The sequence below is a fragment of the Petromyzon marinus genome, chromosome 16 (assembly GCF_048934315.1).
Source record: "Petromyzon marinus isolate PM22_M1 ecotype Great Lakes invasive population chromosome 16, UKy_Petmar_22M1.pri1.0, whole genome shotgun sequence".
Taxonomy (NCBI): domain Eukaryota; kingdom Metazoa; phylum Chordata; class Hyperoartia; order Petromyzontiformes; family Petromyzontidae; genus Petromyzon; species Petromyzon marinus.
Window position 1 is genome coordinate 5,284,226 of NC_133682.1, and position 21,608 is coordinate 5,305,833.

A 21,608-nucleotide genomic window follows, 5' to 3' on the forward strand; every position below is an offset into this window, starting at 1 on the left:
GCGTAAACAAATAAAATATTTGTTTTAAATAAAATATTTGTTTTAAATAAAATATTTGTTTTCACGGTTGGGCTGGCCAGTTGTTGTCCCGGGTGTCGCTCGACGCGCTGTCACGCATGATGCGTGTTCATCCATCCTCGCACCATCCTGCCTCAATGTGCGTGGTCAGGATGGCCGAGTGGTCTCAGGCGCCAGACTCAAGGCGAGAATGGAGGCGTGGGTACGAACCCCACTGCTGACAGCCACTTTTATACATTTCATGCAAAGTATATGAATAATGTTTCATTGGTTAACACGGAGACGGAGCGACGAAATCACAACACGAGTCTAGAAGCTCGAAGGAAGGCAGTGAGAGATGGCGAAGGCTTGGCGAGAGTAAATGTTATGAAATAAAAGTGCTTTGTCAGGAGTGGGGTTCGCACCCACGCCTCCAATCGGAGACCAGATGTCCCCGCGTTGAGCACGGAAAGCTTCACTTGCCTTGAGTCTGGCGCCTTAGACCACTCGGCCATCCTGACTTTGTGAATCCCAGCCCAGCCATGCGGTTTATCAGTTGTAGTCCAAAGCGTGAGTTTACCCATGTCTCTTTAAATATAGTACACAGCGCGCTCAAAAACAAAATATACGTAACAGTTGACGTTTCCAGCAACGGGCCTTCTTCACTGCACATAAATATGCCAAGGCTAGAGTGCTCTTGACGGAGACAGTCATTCAATTGGACGAATCTCCATTTGTTTCCATCTGTACAGAGATTGAGGGTTGTCCCCTCGCGCAAGGCGTGGATTTTCTCCGGTTTTGCTCCTTCCAATATGTGTAACAAACGAAACTCCTCGTGAATTAGCTGCAAACATCTTGACAAAGGAACAAAATACGCATCCTGAATTAATACATAATTTAATCACGCATGACCGGTTGTTGGAGACTGTTGCGGGGCTAGGTAGTGACCAGCGGAGGGTCGTCAAGCAACATCCATTGTCGCACTGTATACCACGATGCTCCTCCGATCCTCAGCGTGAAGCATATATATTTATACTGGAGAAATCCGATAAGCTGAAAAGCTCTTTTTCACAGACGTCCAGTAGTTATTGTCAAATATAAACCCCCCAGTACGTGCACGGGTAGGGGGTGGGGGGGGGGTATGGAAGCCGCCCTCATCCAGCAGTGGATTGACAGAACAATCTGTAACGTACACGTGTGAAGAAGTTGCCCTATACCGTGCCCACACAGAAGAGGCGGTGCCGCGTGGGCTACGACCGATTTCCCTCCACGCGCTGTCTACGGATGGCATCCGCACGTGATGTAGATTATATATGTGTACACTGTTGCGCAAATTGCCAGAGGTTCGGCTACTAATAATAACGCACGATCGGTTCAAGACCCGCAGACCCGATCCTCGTGCCAGTGAACAAGTGGTTGATTGTGTGTCCCGCGTGTACCGTCAATAATAATAATAATAGACACGTCTGCTCACCAGCGATACAACAATAACAACATCATCATCGCGTTTCATGGGTGCAGATAGCCCCGTAGGTGTCTGCTGCATATGTCGTCTTGTGTTTCCACTTTCCTCTGTCGAGTGCCAATGTGCTCAGGCAGTTGGCCGCGTCTTTCTTTCTGGCGCCGATCTCTTGTGATGTCGTGGTCGAGCCGTTCTCTGAGGTCTTCCTCTCTTTCCGGTTCCTTTCCATTCTTCCCGAACAGCTCTTTGTTGTTGTCCATCCTGCATACGTGTCCAAATAGGGCCAGTTTCCTTCTCATCACTGCCTGCATCATCATCATCATGTTGTCTTATTCTATGTTGCAATCTTTGTCTTACTTATACGTGGGTCACTCGTTGAGTCCAGCTTACATTACGTACTTTTATATGATAAACTTTTCCTTTTTTTATAAGCAGTGTGTTTTTTTTTTACGAACGTGGTTCCATTTATGTTTAATTTGTAATTATAGTACATGCATTGGGATGGCAAAACAAAACAGTTGTCTTTATTCCTACCTATCCTAAACATATATACTCACGCTGGCATTAATTGAGTTACAGCACAGGCGGCGGGGACAAATGCGTACGCGTGGCAGGGCAATGAATGCCTCGGTAAAAAAATAAAATAGAAACATTTAAAAAAAACAATTGAATTCATTTCTCCTTCACTTTCAAGATGCGCGTGTTTTCTTTTTGTTCTCTCGAGCCCAAGAGGCTACGGGTTACCACTGTGTGAGACGCGCCAGGCGCGCGCGATATATTTCGTTCTCGTGACCTCGCACACAGAGAGCAAAACAAAAAACCCCACTGCCTTGCAGCTCGCCCGGGCGGGCTCGCATCAAAGCCTTTAAATGAAACGTCGAGGGTTCGTCCAACGCTCGTAAATAAATGTCTTCTCGTTGAGCTGCGACGATCTCACGCGTACGGTGCACAATAAGTAACGTATGCGCAGACCCTGCACGCGGAATGCATAGATCTACGCAAGCTGTTGGGGCAAGTACCAAAGCTAAACTATTATTATTATTTTACCAAGTCATGCCCACTGAGCTGCATCCGCTCTTTTTTCAGAAGGGACTTGGCCACAAATGATAGCTCAACGACGTGGCTTATCGTGTGGGAATGTATAGCAGCCAAGCACTCCAAACCCACGTTTCTAAATGGGGAGGGGAAAATCGGAGGACCCTGTGCTGTCAGCGAGCCCCTATTTGTTTTATATAGTTGGCACGTTGCACAACGAAGGTGGTGCAGTGGTCATATGCCCCCCTCCCCGCCGCCTTTGTCTCCCTACTACGGTACAGTACCAATGTGTGCACGTGCCACTTACAGGGCTACTAGTTTAAGGCTGAATCCACCCAGAGGAGGCCCACGACCGATTTAGATAATCGCCACTGATGACAACTGTGACCGGGAATCGACCTCAGAGACATTCCTCTCAGCGATGTGGCCATCATTGTCAGTCTTGATCAATCCACTGCTGGATTAATGCCTCTCACCCCAAGCTGACGCCAAAACTCTCGCCATCCTGCGATTTCCATAATCCACATTAGCATCTCAACACGAGGCTGTTGCCCTCGCTCCATCTCCTGCGGTGGGAGGGCCGTACTGTGTACATGACGGACGCGTTCCATTCCTTGGTTCTCACTCCGTCTTTATTCTTGACCCTTGCCAATCGCCCCTTCTAGCGGACGTGTCTTGTGCCAAGCCCACCTCTATTCGCTGCTTTATAACTGCTTCTTGTGTTTAGTTCGTTGTCCTTCCACCGTACGGTTGGCTACGTACGGTGCGAAAGAAGTTCAACATACAGTGCTGCACATTAAACGTTTGAATGATGCAATTAACCCGCGTGTGTTCTGTGCTTCGCCAGTTGTCCACTTTCTGTCTCTCAATGTAATTCCAAGCATCCATCTCTCCGTGCTTCCTTAGCACACTTTTAAGTTGTTTGTCCCGTTTATTTAGTCACCACGTTTCTGAATCCTAGAAATGCTTGGATCACATCGTGTGAGCAAGCCCTGTGTGGATGTTGAACTTATTTCAACCGCGCTAATCTGAGGTGCGGGGGAAGGACAACAAACTATACAGAATAAAAACAAACAGTTAGAAAGGAATGAGTTTTCAATCTAGATTTAAAAGTGCACAAGCTCCAGTGGCTTCCTGATATCGGCACATGAGTTTGTTATTTTGCATTATCAACATTTGAGGTGGAGTGGTGGCGCAGTGGTTCGCACGCTGCGCTATTAAACCGGCGACCTGAGTTCGATCTTCGGGTAGCGGCTAACATCGGCGGCGAATCGTCTCGGAACAAGTCCAGCCGTGCCCATTCCCACCGTCGCCCCTACTCTGTCGCATGACGTGAGGAGGCCTTCATCCTTTGGTGGATTGAGAATGTTGATAGTAATTATTAGCGCTTAATTTCGGTCGAGTCCCAAACACTTTTCAAGGAATTATTTTGGCGAGTTTATGCATATGTTTTAGTATTTTTTGTTACATTAATAGGATTACAGGAATACAATAATACGGGATTAGAGTATTGTAATCTAGTGGCAGTGTCTTACGCAGGTAATCAAAGCCAAACTGCCAGCGTTCGGGAAAGTGTATTTTTCTTTTGAAGGGATTTTCTCGTAACTTGCAGGCCTGATTAAGCCCTGGCCGCAATGCAAACAAAGTATTTATCAACGCGTATTTATTTATTATCTCATCAAGATTTGGCGATAGGGACGTTGCCCAACCCTCGCTTCCAACTGCCCTCGCTCAGCCACGCCTGAGAGCGTGGTGCGTTCCGGCTCTTGGAGTCAGCTCAGCTCACTAGCGCCCTGCTCTCTTCCGACTGAGCCACGCAGCTGGAAGCGATTTGGAGGGTCGATAAATCTCCGAGAGGGGGGCAATTTCCATTCCGCTGTCGGTGCGGTGAGAGGAGTCCGAGACTGCGCGGGACTGCGGGCGGCTTTTAACGCGGAGACAAAAGCGTCCGCGTTCTCAGACTCGGCCAGTGGCTTCCTGCACGAGCACGACCAGGTCTTCTTGGCAATCCACTGCTGGATGAAAGCCTTCCCTTCTTTCATCCATTTATTCCTTCAACACCCCGCGTTGTATGGTTGTCAGGGTTTTTGTATTTGTTGGGGACTTAAATTGTGATGCCCTCAGCATCTCCAAGCGCATCGCACTGCATCTCACACCGCATCTCACACCGCAACTCATGAGGTGGCACGGTGGCGAGATGTTAACTGCCTCACCCAGTATACAGGAGGTCGTGATTTCGATCCTAACCCTGGCGGCTGTATATTTGGAGTTTACATTTTCTCCCCGTGGTTGCGTGGATTTTTCTCCGGGTCCTCCAATTTTTCCCTCCACATTTAGAAAAATGCGCTTAGAGTATTTGGCTGCTATAAATTTCCACATGGTGATAAGCCACTTTCTTGAGCTATCATTTGTGGCCAGGTCGCTTCTGAAAAAGAGCTAAACAGTATATAGCTCAGTGAGCCTTACCTGGTAAAATATTTTTTTTTAGTTTAGCTTCGTAGTTATTCCGTGACCTCTCAGTAATTGATCGTCTGTTTGGTTTGTGTTTTTTTTTTGTTGATGCCCGGAAACCCTGGCCTTGAATTTCTTTCCTCAACAATCACCGTCTCCAGCCCGTGGTCATTCGCCACCGCATCGCCGTGGCGAAGCCGCGCTAATAGCGCGTGACATCGGCCAAATGCGATTTACTAAATCGGCCAAATTCGATTTACCAAATAGGCCAAAATGCGATGTCACGGAGCGGTGAGCGCGATCCGCGTACGCCTCGAGCGAGATCGCAGCGCGAGAGGAAACGAGGAGATTGGCGAATGCCCTCGGCCCTCTTTGTTCGTGGTAACAAAACCCGCCTGGGCTTTTGCGTTGTTGAAGCTTCGGCAGCAGCAGCGACAACAACAACAAACACACACATTTGCTGCGATTTCTTCATCTTCTTCTTTCGCACGGCTGATGTAGACGCGCAGCAAACCACCACAAATTTCACATTCAGGTGGTCAAGCCACACGACCGCGTCAGGAGCAGCGGAGTCGTGTCGATGTCATGTCCGCATTGCTCTACTTCACTTAGGGGCTGTCCTTAAATGACGTCACGCGATTTTGGACGATTTTTGACGGCGTCACAAAAAGTCAGACCCCCCCTCAAATATGACGTCACAAAGCTCTGCCTCCCCCCCCCCCAAAAAAAAACATGCTTCAAATCGCTTGAAACTATTGTCATTGTAGTGTGTATTTAATGTGGCGCTGCACTCTGATGTTGCAGAAGAAAACATTTATTAAAAAGTTTATTTAAATAAGTAGAACGTGTTGACTATATTTATTTAAAGTTGCGCATTTTGATGTGACGTCACATTTCTCAACCCTCCCCCCCTCGTGACACATCGTCACAAAAGTCTAACACCCCCCCTAGGTGCGTGACGTCATTTATGGACGGCCCCTTGTACGCGTCCGTGCCGCTCCAAAGACAAGGGCTGTTAACGAGAAGGTCGACGCGATACGCGATGGGGGTGGGTGGCCAGTACCACGCCCGGCCGCCTTTGTCTCCCCAGTGGCGATGTTGACACACTTCATCGGGTACTCCTTTGAGGCTGAGTCGACCTAGGGGAGGCCCAGGACCGGTTCAGATAATCCGTCACCGGTGGTGGCCGTGAGCGGGAATCGAACTCAGGTCGCCGGGTTCGTAGTGCAGCGTAGCGCTAACCGTTGCACCACCGCTCCCCACTTGCCTATGCGAACATTTAATCCGCGAATATAAATTCTCCAAATGTATAAGGAAAATATGATTCGGGGTATTAACATATATTACGTTTAAACATATCAACTGTTCATAATAAAGGTTTTTGGGTTAGATCGCGTTATTTATAAATGTGTCGTAACCCTCCACCACCCGACACGGCCAATCAGCAAAAAAAGTGTTACATAGACAAAATACAATTAGTTCACTACTTTAGCCCACCGGTGTGTTGAAGAGTGAATCCACAACATTTACAGTTTGAGTACGACGTTTCGCTGGTAATTACATCCAGCATCATCGGGCAATTCGCCAGAATGGTAAAGCCCTCACTTGCTCACGGTCTTAAATAGAGCAGCAGGGTGACGTCATCATTTAACTAATTTCAGGTGCAGTAATGATATAATCGATTGGTGATCAGTCAATGGTTATGATTAGTAATGAGTTGTAGATTAGTAATTAGTTGTAATGTGTTATTGTGATTATATGCTACATTAGTAATCGTTAATTAGTATGTGTTTCCCCTATAAGGAATTGTAATATGTGTTATTTAATAATACGCTTCCAAGCCGCACTAAGCCTATAGCTATCAGAACGATTAAAGTTATTTCTGTTTCTCTCAATTTCAATGGATTCTCTAATTAAAGTAGTGAACTAATTGTCTTTTGTCAACGTGACACTTTTTTTGCTGATTGGCCGTGTCGGGTGGTGGAGGGTTACGACACATTTATAAATAACGCGATCTAACCCAACAACCTTTATTATGAATATTGGTCACGAAAGCCTACGTGTTAAACCATATCAACTGTATTAATATTTTTAATAAATAGCCATTGCACGGTATAATTTAGCTATTTAAGTTACCTTTAATAAAGATGAACAAGAACATATTTAAACGTGCAAATACACAATGAACACATTAATTGCTATTCATACGGTGTTATATATTTTATATTTACATATCTTGAATTATGTCGCTTCCTTGTGCGTCCTTAGGAGACGTCTTTAAGGACGCACGACGAATCGGGGTGACTGCCCGGGGCCCTGATTTTTTGTGTGGGGGGGGGGGGGGCGCGCTTTGTGGGGAGGCGGGGGCACACGGTGTCATCTGTCGCGGGCCCCCCAACACCGCCCCCTATGGACGGCTTTGTGCACGGCGTGGTGGCAAAGAGGCCTTGCATTTCATCCAGCAGTGGAGTCGCTCACGGATTGACCGTGAGGTTCGTAACGCGAGGTTGGATTCGTGGTCACGGCGGGTGAGGGTTGGGGGGGTAATCCGATGTTGCGTTGCGGTGGAAATTTGCCGTGAAATGTCACGGATTTGAGTCGGCAGTGCGGTCCTTAGAACCACCTCTGGAAAGATTATTTCGGGAAAAAAAGACTCAAATTGCCTACCTGAACAAGTTACGCGCATTTCAAAACGTAATTTTAGAAGAAGAAAACAATAATTTCACGATCATAGTCTTGGTTATTGCGGTAAAGTCACGTATTATTTTATTATTTCCCTTCTACGTGACTTTACCGAAAGAACCAAGAATATGAATCTTTGTAGTCACGAAAACTTTAAATCGAAATTTCACGACCCTCAAACAAAATAACAGAAACGGGGAAGTTTAAATCTGTATAATAGCCTAACGAAAAGCATAATCGCGTGGCTTGATGCAATGTTGGTCACGCAATGTTTTTTTTAAACTTAGATTAAAGGTCGCGAGGCGTACATCGCTCATCGTCGTCACTGCCACAGATCTCTGGAGGTCTCCGGGTGAGAAAGAACCACGACTTGAGTTTGCCGCGGCGAAAATTACGCGATCTGTGTGACTGACGGGCCGATGTACAGCTATAAAAAAAGATTACGTTTCATAGGACTGTACTGTTGATGTCAACATGTGTTATTGAACTATGAAAGCAATTTGCTTGTTACTAAACGGCAATTGTACAAGAAGTTGCCTGTTATATACCCCCCCCCCCAACACACACACTTTTAAGGCAGTGTCATTGAAGAAAACGCGTCGCGAATGTTAACACGTGCGTGAACGCGTGCGTTGTGCCCACCACTGATAAAGGGAACGGCAGAGGTGGTGTCCCTAAGTCAGAATGGCCGAGCGGTCTAAGGCGCCAGACTCAAGGCGAGTGAAGCCTTCCGTGCTCAACGCGGGACATCTGGTCTCCGAATGGAGGCGTGGGTTCGAACCCCACTTCTGACAGTATTTTTTTTTATATTTTTGTGAACAGTTAATATGAAGTATACATTTACAAAAAAACTTTCATGTGCTTTCACAGTTCGACATTTTGTTTGGTCTCGTTTATTATATACGTATCGACTGTATTACAACTTGTTTACTCGAGTCTGCACGGTATTTTTTGTGTTAAATTAATCTGAATGGCACCTTTGGTCTCGCCAAGCCATCGCCATCTCTCACGGCCCTGAGATTAAACAATCCACGTAACACCCGCACACGAGGTGAAAGTGTTACTCCATCTCCACGGCAGATGCACTCTTAGCTGCCATGTCTGCTATGAAGAAGGGTCATTGCCGGAAACGTCGCCGAGTAAAGACATTATTTTAAGGGAGTTTTATTAACGAATGTATTTAAGTAACTCGTTAATTGTATGTGTGTACCACTGCCAATGCGGCATAACCAAATAATTTGTTTAATAGTGCCAGGCATCAACATCATCAGCCATGATCTCTTCACTGCTGGATGAAGGCCTCTCCTTCCTTCCCCATCTCTCGCGGTCTCGCAATGGAACTTTCAAAGTCGCTGCCGAACACAACTTTTTATCATCGCTCCATCTATCGTCTCTGCACAGGAGAGTCTGAAAAGTTTGGCGTGAGTTGTGCATGGGTGGTCAGGATGGCCGAGCGGTCGAAGGCGCCACACTCAAGGCAATGGAAGCCTTCTGTGCGGGACATGTGGTCACTGCATGGAGGCGTGGGTTCGAACCCCACTCCTCCCATGGTTCTTTTTATTATTGTAGGACTACATATTCGTTGGTTCTTTCGGTCAAATCACGGAGATAGAAGAAAAAATAATACTGGTAGGGACGAAGTTGTAAACTGAGTGTACCAGCCTGCAATAGATTAATGTGTCCGTCCGTCCGTCCCCTTTCAATACTTTAACGAAGTGAAATTTCGTGCTGTTGGGTGTAAAATCAGCAATAGACAGCGCAGAGACTTGTCCTACCAGCCCACCCTGCAGGGACCTGTTAAACAAAAAACCACGAATGTAGACTGTAGCCTGGTTCTTAATCGGAGTGAGTGTACTGGCAGTCTAACAGGTCCCTGCAGGGTGGGCTGGTAGGAACATTGGAATTTTTCACTTCGTTAAAGTATTGAAAGGGGACGGACGGACGGACACATTAATCTATTGCAGGCTGGTACACTCAGTTTACAACTTCGTTCCTACCAGTAAATAATGTAGACTATAGCCTCTTCTTAACCTCGGTGAGTGTCCTGGCAGTCTATAATGTGGACATATTCTTGGTTCTTTCAGTAATTTTAATAATTAAAATAAATTAAAAATACGTAGGTACTTTAGTATACATTACGAACATAATTATTCACAGGGATTCAATGGACGATGAAAGTTCAACCCGTATTAATTTCTCTCACTCATTTCTATTCGTATAATTTGCATTGTTTTTTGGAGATGTTGAAACGCGTTTGCACGGTCTTTTGTTGTTGTTCAATTCGTGTTTACTGCACATTTAGTTAAGCCATCGCCATGTCTCACGGACTTCCTTCGAGCTACTGGACTCGTCTTGTGATTTCGTAGCTCCTGTCCGTGGTGGACTTCCTCCAGGGCTTGAGACTCAAGCTACGTGATTACCTCGTTTTAACTGATTATAAAAAAAGAAACTGCTTTGTCAGGAGTGGGGTTCGAACCCACGACTCCTTTCAGAGACCAGATGTCCCGCGTTGAGCACGGAAGGATTTTTTGTCTTGAGTCTGGCGCCTTAGACCACTCGGCCATCCTGACCACGAGCACCAACCTGGGCATTTGTTCATTAGAGGTGGAGCAAACCGCGGGTCACCTTTCATGTCCACTCCGTAGAGTTTTATCAGCCCTGGGGTTTGGTTGTAACTGTTCAGTGCTATGTCTGCATGATTTACTCATTCACAATGGCCAGAATATCGTAGTGTACTCACGAATTAACGAATTCTCAGGTTGGTGCTCGTCGTCAGGATGGCCGAGCGGTCAAAGGCGCCAGACTCAAGGAAGCCTTCCGTGCTCAACGCGGGATATCTGGTCTCTGATTGGAGGCGTCGGTTTGAACCTAACTTCTGCCAAATCTATTTTTAAATTAATGAACAGTTAATATGTATGTAGGAAACATTTGTTTAACATGGACTATCACAAGTCGAGATTTGATATTTTTTCTCTCAATCTTTATGTCCATGTCGGCTGTATTCCGAGTTGTTTCATCGAGTCTGCATGGTATTTTTTCTTTCAATTCATCTGAATGGCACCTTTAGTCTCATCAAGCCATCGCCATCTCTCATGGCCCTGAGATGAAAAAAAATCCACCTGACGCCCACAGAAAATGTGAATTTGTTGCTCCATCTCCACGGAAGAAAACCTCTTAGCAGCCATGTGTGCTATGAAGAAAGGCCATTGCCCTAAACAAAGCATATTACAAACATTATTTTAAGGGAATGTTATTGACGAATGTACTTTGTTAATTGTACTTATGCACCACTGCCAACGTGAAATAACCGAAGAATTTGTTTAATAGTGCCATGCATTAACATAATCGACCATGATCTATTCACTGCTGGATGAAGGTCTCCAGAAGCCTTCCCCATCTCTTACGGTCTCGTGATGCAACTTTCCAAGTCGCTCCTGAACACAACTTGATATCATCAATCCATCTATCGTCTGTGCAGCAGAGTTTGAAACGTTTCGCGTGAGCTGTGTGCGGGTCGTCAGGATGGCCAAGCGGTCTAAGGCGCCAGACTCCAGGCGAGGAAACTTTCTGTGAACAACGTGGGGACATTTGGGCTCCGAATGACGGAGTCGGTTCGAAACCCACTCCTAATATCACACTTTATACATTTCATGCAAAATAAGCTGAACATTTTTTTCATTGAATAACAGCTATCATCATCCCCTTCCTCATCCATTGCCTATGAACTGCTGGTTGTCTTAACATGTTTATAAATGTAAAATTGACTTAATTTGTTGTGTTGAATGTGAGTTTAATTCCAGTTGCATCTTTCCACAAAACTACTCTTAAAATAATATAACGTCAGGAGTGGGGTTCGAACCCACACCCCGATTCAGAGCCCAGATGTCCCTCGTTGCGCAGAGAAGACTTCCTCACTTTGAGTTTGGCACTTTAGAACACTCGGCCATCCTGACCACAAGCACCAACCTGAGCATTTGTTCATTAGTGGGTACACTACGATATTCTGGCCATTTGTGAATGAGTTCAGCAGACAGACGTAGAACTAAACGGTTATAACCATAAACACAGGCATACTCAAACTCAGGTATTCGCAAACTCACCTCGAAATTAAAGGGCAATACACGGTTTTCCCCATCGCGAATAAACTCTGCATCACATTTGGCACAGACATAGTAACGAAGTTTATATTAAACTATTGTAATCCAATGGAGTTATGTCAATGGAATATGAGTGTATTCACCCCACACAGACGGAAAATTTATTTGAGTTATCCAGTTTCCTCCCACGTAAAGTAAAACACTCACGAATGATATTGTCCAAACACTTCAACGTTGCGGAATTCTCCTGGAAAAGCGTTACGAGACTCGTTATCGAGGCTATCCCCGAGTAAATAACAAAGGAAAAAGCGCAGCCATGCAATTGCCCAGATCACGGCTGGCAGAAGGTCTTCCACTAGAGGGATCTCTACAGAGCCCTCTGTAAAGGGTATTTGGCCTACTCTTTCACGCTGGTCAGACGTCGTGGAAGAGACGTGGGAGTACCCAGACGAGTAAATAAGTGACACCATTATTCCATTAATTGCACTCACTCAAAAGTGGCCAGGAAGTGACAAATGGATGTGGCGCGCAGGAAAAGTTAAAGATTGGCGTCAAAGATACAAACGAAATCATCCTGAGGCGACGGCGGTGGTGGCGTCAGCCACTCCAACACCCACCCCTCCCCACCGTAACAACAACCACCCGTGACAACCACCCACTACCCCCCACAGCCCTCCATCGCCACAAACCACCACCCCCCCTCCCTGCCCTGTGTGTGTGTGCACCACAGGCCATTAGCGGTAGGCGAGTCAGCAGGCCAGGCTGTCGGGTGATTTAGGGGGTTTAAGATGCAGCAGTTAAGGAGGCATTAGGACAATTTACGAGCTTGAAAATGTCAATTTTGTTTCAGCTATTGGGCGTTCCAACCCTGGACATTAAACAACTCATAAGTCACAGTGCGGGGTGCGTGTCATGCACACAGTTTTAAGTTTAAGCCGCCCCTCGTCCAACCGAAGAAAAAAATCTCAATAATGATAGTACAGTCGTAGTAATAATAATTATACTCTGTAAGTGTTTTCGGGTTGTACAGCATGTTGTTCGGCATGATGTCCAACGTTTCCCTCCAAGTTCTGGGAGCTTATTCAGTGCCTTCAGTTCAACTGAGGAGACACTCCTGGGCACGTGGGGCGGCCGTTTCTCAGTTCCTGAAGAAGCTCTCTTGGCGCAGGGAGAACCGTCGGACGCCGAACAACAACGTCTTCTATCTTCTATGCTTAAGCATTATTTTATTTCCATTCTACGTGACTTCACCGAAAGAACCAAGAAGATGAATCCCTGCAGTCACGAAAGCTTTAAATCGAAGGTCTTCTATGTTTTGGTCATGAGGGTTGGTTCGACCATACTTGACCACGTTGGTCATTGCAGTGAAGGTCATGGTCCACCCTAAATCGCATCCCCACAAACCGTGGCAGATGCGGATACCCAAATGGACAAATGGAAAATAAAAAAAACTCTCCGGAATGCGACTACGGTCACCCAGAACGGACCGTACAACGTGTAACGACGCAATGGCCGATCCACAAATACGAAGGAGACATCACAGCAATCCACTGTTCCGCTACTGCTCCTGATGCGGTTGTCTGGCTTGACCACCTGAATACCAAACTGTTGTTGTTGCTCTGCATCTACATCAGCCATACGAAAGAAGAGAAAGTGCAGGTAGAAGATAACAATTTAACCCAATATGCTTTTTGGAGATGTAAAAGTGACCTCAAACATTGATGTCAGTAAGATGTGGAATTCGAAAGGGCTGACTTCGCATTTGAGTGCAGCTGCAGCGCCCGAGACAGCTCGGACGCGGACATCAGCATCGCCATGGACTCGATTAGTGGTTGGGCAAAGCGTGGGTACACTTTCGTTGTCAGGCCATTGCGGAAGAGTACAGAATAAAGGCGTAAGTGTTCCACGGTTAAAATCACAAACCCGACAGTCCCCAAACTACAATGCTCACGATCCGCCACGATCTTGCCTGTCCGCGTTGAACGCTCAAAGCACACATCTCCGTTGAAATACAAAGTAATTATTTACACGCTGCACGTGCCTGATGATTTGTAAAGGGAAGAAGGGTGAGTTGAACACGTTGGCTTTCGCGACCAATATCATCCATAATACAGGGTTGTTTTTTTTTTTTGGGGGGGGGGGGGGTTAGATCGCGTAAATATCTAAATGTGTCGTTAAACCCTCCACCACCCGTGGCGGGTTTGGCTGAGTCGGGTGGTGGCGGGTTTAACGACATTACGCGATCTAACCTAACAAAAAAAAACCTGTATTATGGAAGGGTGATCACTCAGAAGTCGGGGTTTGTTTGGATGTGTACATTTACAACTGTGTTATAACACGCAGGCTTTCGGTTTAAAACGTAGGCTTTCGTGATCAGCACGTGTCGTTTAACGTGACGAATCTCACAAATCGGGTGGTGGTGGGTTCACGACACATTCAAATTCACGCCATCTAACCCCACAAGAATACCTTCACAGCACTAGGAACTGTGTTAGTTTTTAATACGCTTTCGCGACCAATATTTTCCAATAATAGAGGTGTATTGGGTTCGATCGCGTCAATATAAATGCGTCGTTGAACCCATTACCACCAACCCGACACAGACAATTAGTAAAGGGTTCGTCGCGTAAACAAAACGTGCCAATAATGCGTTACTCGGTCAGCACACCAGGCTGTGTTGTTAGAGAGTAAGCCCAAACACCACCTCGCTTCTATACTCTTTGGTTCTTTCGGTAAAGGCACGTAGGTATAAATAAAATAAATCACGACGTTTCGATCACGTAGGTAGAAATAAAATAAAACAAATCACGACGTTTCGATCGCTTGTGTTGCGATCGAAACGTCGTGATTTGTTTTACTTTACCGAAAGAACCAAAGAGTATGGATTCCTGCAGTCACGAAAGCTTCAAATCAACACCTCGCTTCATGTTGAACTGTTACTGGTAGGAACGAAGTTGTAAACTGAGTGTACCAGCCTGCAATAGATTAATGTGTCCGTCCGTCCGTCCCCTTTCAATACTTTAACGAAGTGAAATCTCGTGTTGTTGGGGTGTAAAAATACAATTTCGCAAAATTCCAATGTTCCTACCAGCCCACCCTGCAGGGACCTGTTATACTGGTAGGAACGAAGTTGTAAACTGAGTGTACCAGCCTGCAATAGATTAATGTGTCCGTCCGTCCGTCCCCTTTCAAAAGCCCCATACTACCGTATACCGGGAAACAATTCCTCATTTTAAAATGCAATTGTTGTCATTTTTCGGCCCAGCCCTTAACGATTTTATTATACATTGCTGCAAAATGAGCAGATTTCAGTCAATAAGGATTTCACCATTCCATTCCTCTACAGAGGTTAATTTGTCCGAAGAACCCTCAACGATTTTGAGGGCAAAAAGGTGGGAAGACGCTCTCAATTTGCACAATTTTACGTAATAATGTCATAAAATTGCGCAAAATTACAATGTTCCTACCAGCCCACCCTGCAGGGACCTGTTATGTGAACATAACCACATCGCCACCTAGCGATCAATATATATACAGACTTTTAACGAGGCCTTTTACAATTGGACCCCAGGAGTCAATTAAATTCAGGCTAGCACTGTGCATACATTTGTACAGAACTCATACCTGTCAACCCATACGGTTTAAACACCGTATTCTTGTACCGAAAGAACCAATAATATAAATAACAACGTGTCTATTTGTGTTTCTCCTTTGTGATGGGACTTTGTAGGATGAACGTTGAGATTTTTAAGGGGCACGGTGGTGACCAATAAGGTCAGAATTGGTTTGTAATAAGGTAGAGGGCACTGATAAGGCATGGAACTGAACATCGAAGCGACGCAACTGCGTTGATTAAAAGCACAGTCTTGGGTCACCCATAGACGTTAAACCCTTTGTGTGTACAGAATGGTGGAGTTCGGAGCGTTAATAATAATAATCATTTTAAAAAATCGCAACGTCGTTCGGTATTGTCGCCATCGTTATAAATAGTGGCAACGCTTTATCGTGAAGTCAAGCCTCGCTGGATTGACAGGCGGCCTTCATCCAGCGGTGGATTGAATGATCGACAAGTACGTGCGGTTAATGCAAACTTGATTCCTTGCAACAAAAAAAAGGTTTCCCACTCGGTGTTCGAACTACCTCGACACCTGTTTTATTGCCGAAAAGGGTAACCGCTGATTTAAAAAAAAATAGATATATTTTTTTAAATTTCAAACGGCCGACGTCAGCCCCCGAGCCTCTTCTTGTTCGACGACTGTCGCAGTGTCGCGAGAGAGGCGCGATGGTTATATGGCCACCGGACGCCGCTCGTTGTTGGAAGTCAGAATGGCCGAGCGGTCTAAGGCGCCAGACTCAAGGCGAAACTGAAGCCTTCCGTGCCTCAACGCGGGAAATCTGGTCTCCGAATGGAGGCGTGGGTTCGAACCCCACTTCTGACAAGACTTTTTATTTTTTTAGTTTTTGCGCGTGTTATTAGAACAACGGTGCTTTTGTTTCGCGGCCGACAGCGCGAATCGTGCCTCGAGTCCGTTTGTGCTACAAAAAAAACATAAAAAGCTAACAGCTCGTCGTCGCCGATGCCTCTTTCGACATCGTTTCAAAAACATTGGGGACCTTCGCCGCGTGTTGCCGAGATAAAAGCTGTCACGCCACGTTTACACCGATAGGGGGAGATATTCTATGGTGTGACCTGTTGCTACGTGGGTGTGTATCGCCACCTTCTGGTCACGCTAACTCAGCAACGGTAGAATAATGTACGGTCGTTCGTCTAAAGAGGCTTTCTCAGGTCATGTCAACACGACAAACCGAATATTCACAGCTGTATCTGCATAGCTGTCAACCGCTGATCAGTGCCTACCTGATTACAGACCAATTCCGACCTTACTGGTCAACCCCGTGCCCTTATACATCTCAACGTTCATCCTACAAAGTCCATAAGATATTTTTTGGGTTAGATCGCGTAAATATAAATGCGTCCAATCTGAGTACGACGTTTCGCCATTAGCTACATTAGGCGACAACCAGATTTGTGCAGAAATCCTCCTGTTTCATTCCTTAAATAGAGTGATAGATGTGATGACATTACTTTTGAGTCCTTCACGTGCGAACGGGGGGGGGGGGGGGTAAATGAATGTACATAAATTAAAAGGGAGAAACACAAACAAGTAGACAACAAATATTTGTTGTCTACTTGTTCCCGTATTGAAACGGCTGTACGCCGTATGGACCTGAAAACTAAATATCCCTGTACAAGAATACAGAGTAAACCGTATGGGTTGACACGGTATGTATCTCCAATAGCCATGAAAGGATGAAGGCCGGGATGAAGGCCTTCTCACACCATCGGCATCTCTCACAATCCTGTGATGCCGATGGCATGAGCACAACGAAATTATTTAATTGCTGCAACTCTTCACAGCACCTCCATTCTGTCCTTCCATACATACGTAACTTGTTTACATCTATGGGGTTCCCATATCTGTTTTGGTTCCTAAAACCCACAAGCCTGTGTGTACAGGAATGAGTTCTTATGACGAGTGAAAAATCATTATTTTATCATGCGATTGAGACATTGCTGACAAAAATGAAAAAAAAAAGTTGCAGCATATTTATGTTCAGCTCATTATCAATCCCCTATCACATCGTTTAGTGATGGAACTGCAGTTCCAGTTTAATGGCAGTGTAGGAAAACAAACCACATTGTTATATTCCACTTGTGTGTTCCCACGCCTATGCATTAAACCTTCGACCAATCCGCACTGATCAGCAAATAACCGCGACAATCTGCACGGCGTGTGGAGGACCCTCCTTCCGCAGTGGATTGACAAAGCACATGTACATGAGAACTGTGGTAATACGTGTGTGTGTGTGAACTTACAATGAAAAACAATGTGCCCTTATAAAAATGAACGCTTTATGTTCTCCAGTAAGCTACGACCTGGTGGTGAAACGCATCAAGAAACACTGCATTCTTTCCCTTTGCAGGCAATTTGAGGTGACTGCTATGACCCGGCCTTATTCTTCATTGCCTGCTGCCTGGGCGCCCACGCATCCCATCGCCAAAATAGCATCAGCATGTGGTCGGCGAGCGAGCCTGTGAAGGGAATTTTCATAGGATACGCGTGGGATGGGGGAGACACAGCTCATTGTCTCCCTTAGCAGCAGAGCCAACGAGAGAGAGAAAAAAAATAACTAACTCGTTTTCTGAAAGTGTCAGCAGCTAAGCTCACGTTTGTGATCATGTTTAACGTTATCATTGTTTTAAAGCCAAGATTGAATGACTTGAAGAATTTTGGGAAAAGTGTTTGGTGGTATAAAAACGTATTGCAAAAGTGAATACGTCGTTTTTTTGCCACCGATTTTTGCATTATTGTGTGGGCGCTGCAAGCGGCTGCTTTATGGCTTTTGAATGTTGTATGGCAATTATATACAGTCGTATAATAATGATTAATGGCGCAGTCATTATGAAAATAAAGGTTTCTTATTTCAAGTGGGCCCTCCACTGGGATGTCGGGACAATTCCAGTACAGTCTACACATATAGACAAATAAGTCGATACAGAAATAGAAACGTCGATTGCAAATGAAAACGTGCTATTTTAAGAGAGGACGTTTGGGCTCTTGGTGTGGAATTTTAGTTTATGCCCAACGCACAGAGACCGACATTTTACAAATTACCAAAAAAGCATCCGTGTCGGTATATCGATCATGGTGGTAACGTCGCAGATAAGCGGCGAAACGAGTTTGTGAACACCCCCGGCGCACAGTTCTGTAATACTAATAGCCTGCCATAAATAATCCTGGCCAGGCGGGCAACGCTTCAACGACTGCCATTCCCCCATTCTTGGGATGCTGCTCCACAACGCGACGAACCAATGCAGTGGCACTGCACGCATGGCGCATTTAATGGATGCGTGTGTGGGACGTGCCTCGTTTTCATAAAGGCGCAGGGATGGCGCATTAATTAAATGAACATTTAACCAAACGAAAAAATGGTACGTATTTATATTTCAGCTGCCGTAATATTCTAACACGATTGTACCCATGCACGATGTTGACTTTGCTGCAATGGTGATTCCTAACCTTATTCACTATTCATAACAATTACTCCAACCTTATCTGCTCTTGGCTCCAAAAGTATTGCTTTTAATTGCACAAGTACTAACCATAAGACTACAAATAAAAAAAAAATCACTCCCTTACTTGCCTGCGATTATGATTATTAGGAATTCTCTAACACTGACAATATCCTAAATACTGTATCGATATAACTGTTTGTAATTAGTCGATTTTGCTGTAGCTAGCTCAATTCATAACTCAAATGCTATTCTTGTCTCTAACTAGAAGTGTAACTGCGTTGATGAAATGTTGATTCTCCAAAATGTTATTTTAAAAACAATTGTTTACCAGAAACATGACCCCGAATCGGAAAAAAATGTGGAATCGCCGAATCATTCATTATACCTTTAATGCCTAACATCGTTAACTTTTAACTTACCCACAATAATAATTATAATCTGAACACCATTGCTAAACCGACGAGCTATGCGAAATTTATTTCTAGTAATGATATCGATGTCCCTTTTGTTGTATTTTGGTGCCTCCTGGTGGAGGGAGATGTGAAATACAGAGAACGCGTCTACAGCCAGCCTGTGATTAAAAATCTTGTCCGTCACTGCCCCTTCGAAACATAACACTTTTACAGATACACTTCTGCACTAGGATAATAATTTATAGCCCTTTGCTAACCCACCACTGAATTAAGACAAGCATTAGCATACCGTGTCAATCCATACGGTTTACTCCGTACTTTTGCACAGGGAAATTGAGTTTTCAGGTCCATACGGACACTTTTTGTTAATGTATTTGTCTATTTGTTTGCGTTTCTCCCTTGTGATGGGACTTTGTAGGATAAACGTTGAGTTTTATAAGGGGCACGGGGTTACCAATAGGGTCTAAATTGGTCTGTAATAAGTAAGGTAGGCCACTGATAAGGGATTGACATGCATGCATTAGTGTTACACCATTGTGGAAAACTTAAGTTGTGGAAAATAAAGTTGCAGGTTGTTCTTGTGTTAATATGGGAACACTGAAGTGCATATATATAATGTAACCAGCCACTAGTACTCTACAAGCACTATTGATTCGGCAGCAAGACCATTGTATCTTCTTTGGTTCTTTCGGTAAAGTCACGTATATCTATAACGACCCGATGATTGGGGTATAACGCACTTAACAGTGTGTACGGTTTAGATTGCTTATTGTGATGTAAGTATGCAAAGGTTTCAGTGAACACTCCTCAATGCGAATGGAATTCAGTAAAACCATAATGGTGTAATGTTTTTGGAGGGGAGGATTTAAAACCACAACCTCAAAAATATAAATTAATACAGCAAGATAACGGCTAGTAGTTGTAAAGTTTAACCATTACCATCTTACATTTAAAGTTTATTTCGTTCAGTATATACGGTCCACCTAATTCATGTTAACAGGCTTTGTGTTTGATCAGCACGTATGGTTTTGCATATAGAGAATGTCTTGAGTCTGCCTTTATCTTGCGGGTAGATCAATGGATAAAAGTGTGATAAGATACAACCGATAATACTACAAAACCGTTTCGTGTTGACTGAGAGTCGCCCACAACGGGATAACCATAAACTTATGCCCAATGTTGTGTTTAACGTGGACTAATGTACATTCAAGGGACCTTCCACGTTAAACGTGTGAAGGACGCTCGAACAATCTGCAAACACTCACGTACGCGTTACCTATATCGTCTAACGCGTAGCTTAACGTGTTTTAAAAGTTATTCTTCTAAACCGTCTTTGCAAGAGTAACTGTCACACAACATCGTACTCGTACTGCAATTCGCATAAGTGCCTAACCAATACGTCACAAACTTACAGCCTTACGTTTACCTCAAAAGAAAACTTTCGCTCAGCCGTTTCGACGCAACTTTGAATCAACTAAATAAACTCTCCGTTTGGATTGCGTTAATGTTTCGGATAAACACAAAAACGTGACGTTGAAAGAAACCTGGCGAATACAATCGCATTTTATCGATTTTGTTTGCGTACAAAGGGGGGGGGGGGGCTGGCCTGTAAATCATTTTATAGCGAGGGAACACCTCGACGTTTGTTCAATGTTCACAGCGGGATACGGGACGCTAAGCGTCTATCAATTCCCGATTTCGTGTTTTCTCGAGCTGCTTTCTAAGAATCAACACGATTAATACGATATTAACACGACGCAGTACCGTGGTGTGCACAAACGCACACGATAACGTTTCGTCTCTCGCACGCACATAAACAGTATCAACACATTTGTAATACAGGGTTTTTTTTGGGATAGATCGCTTAAATGTGCCGTTAAACCCGCCACAACCAATTAGTAAGGTTTGTCACGTTAACGAAACATGCCAATTCGTTACTAGTACAGCAACACCGGTGTGTTGCGATAACAAAGCCGCAACATTTACATTCTGAGTACGACGTTTCGCCAGCAATTACAACTAACTTCATCAGGCGACAGAGAGATTTTGTGGAGAAATCCTCCTGTTTTCGTTCCTTAAATAGGGGGGGGGGGCGGGTTGTAGACGTGATGGCAACACCGTCTTGTGAGCACAACCTGCTACGTTTGAAGCGGCGTTAAACTTCCCCTCACATCGCAGCATCGTCGACCCGGGGGGAACTTTTGGCGCCAAAAAAAACGAATGGGACAAAGGGGAGGGGGAGCGCCTTCCCCCCACACCCCCCCGCGGCTTGCGTAGTTTTTTTCCCGCGCTTTTTCCTTCGGTTTCTTACGCGCCCGCGCGACCGTTTGCCCACCCCCTCCCTCCCACTTCAGACCGCCCGGCGGCGCGCGAGCCAATTGGGCGAGCGCCGG

The 21,608-nt window shown here is 45.1% G+C and overlaps 1 long non-coding RNA gene and 4 other non-coding genes across 5 annotated transcripts; 2 read left to right on the forward strand and 3 right to left on the reverse strand.

The window, feature by feature from the left end:
* Window positions 1-144: 144 nt before the first annotated feature.
* LOC142924735 (uncharacterized) lies at window positions 145-21,479 on the reverse strand. Its single transcript, XR_012941808.1, has 3 exons — window positions 21,351-21,479; window positions 1,472-1,720; window positions 145-851 (listed from the first exon to the last, which is right to left on the reverse strand). It is a non-coding gene; the product is annotated as an uncharacterized LOC142924735 (long non-coding RNA).
* Window positions 402-518, reverse strand: TRNAL-CAA (transfer RNA leucine (anticodon CAA)). The gene is made up of 2 exons: window positions 481-518; window positions 402-447 (listed from the first exon to the last, which is right to left on the reverse strand). It is a non-coding gene; the product is annotated as a tRNA-Leu (tRNA).
* Window positions 8,306-8,421, forward strand: TRNAL-CAA (transfer RNA leucine (anticodon CAA)). Its single transcript has 2 exons — window positions 8,306-8,343; window positions 8,376-8,421. It is a non-coding gene; the product is annotated as a tRNA-Leu (tRNA).
* TRNAL-CAA (transfer RNA leucine (anticodon CAA)) lies at window positions 10,083-10,197 on the reverse strand. The gene is made up of 2 exons: window positions 10,160-10,197; window positions 10,083-10,128 (listed from the first exon to the last, which is right to left on the reverse strand). It is a non-coding gene; the product is annotated as a tRNA-Leu (tRNA).
* Window positions 16,045-16,163, forward strand: TRNAL-CAA (transfer RNA leucine (anticodon CAA)). Its single transcript has 2 exons — window positions 16,045-16,082; window positions 16,118-16,163. It is a non-coding gene; the product is annotated as a tRNA-Leu (tRNA).
* Window positions 21,480-21,608: the final 129 nt, after the last annotated feature.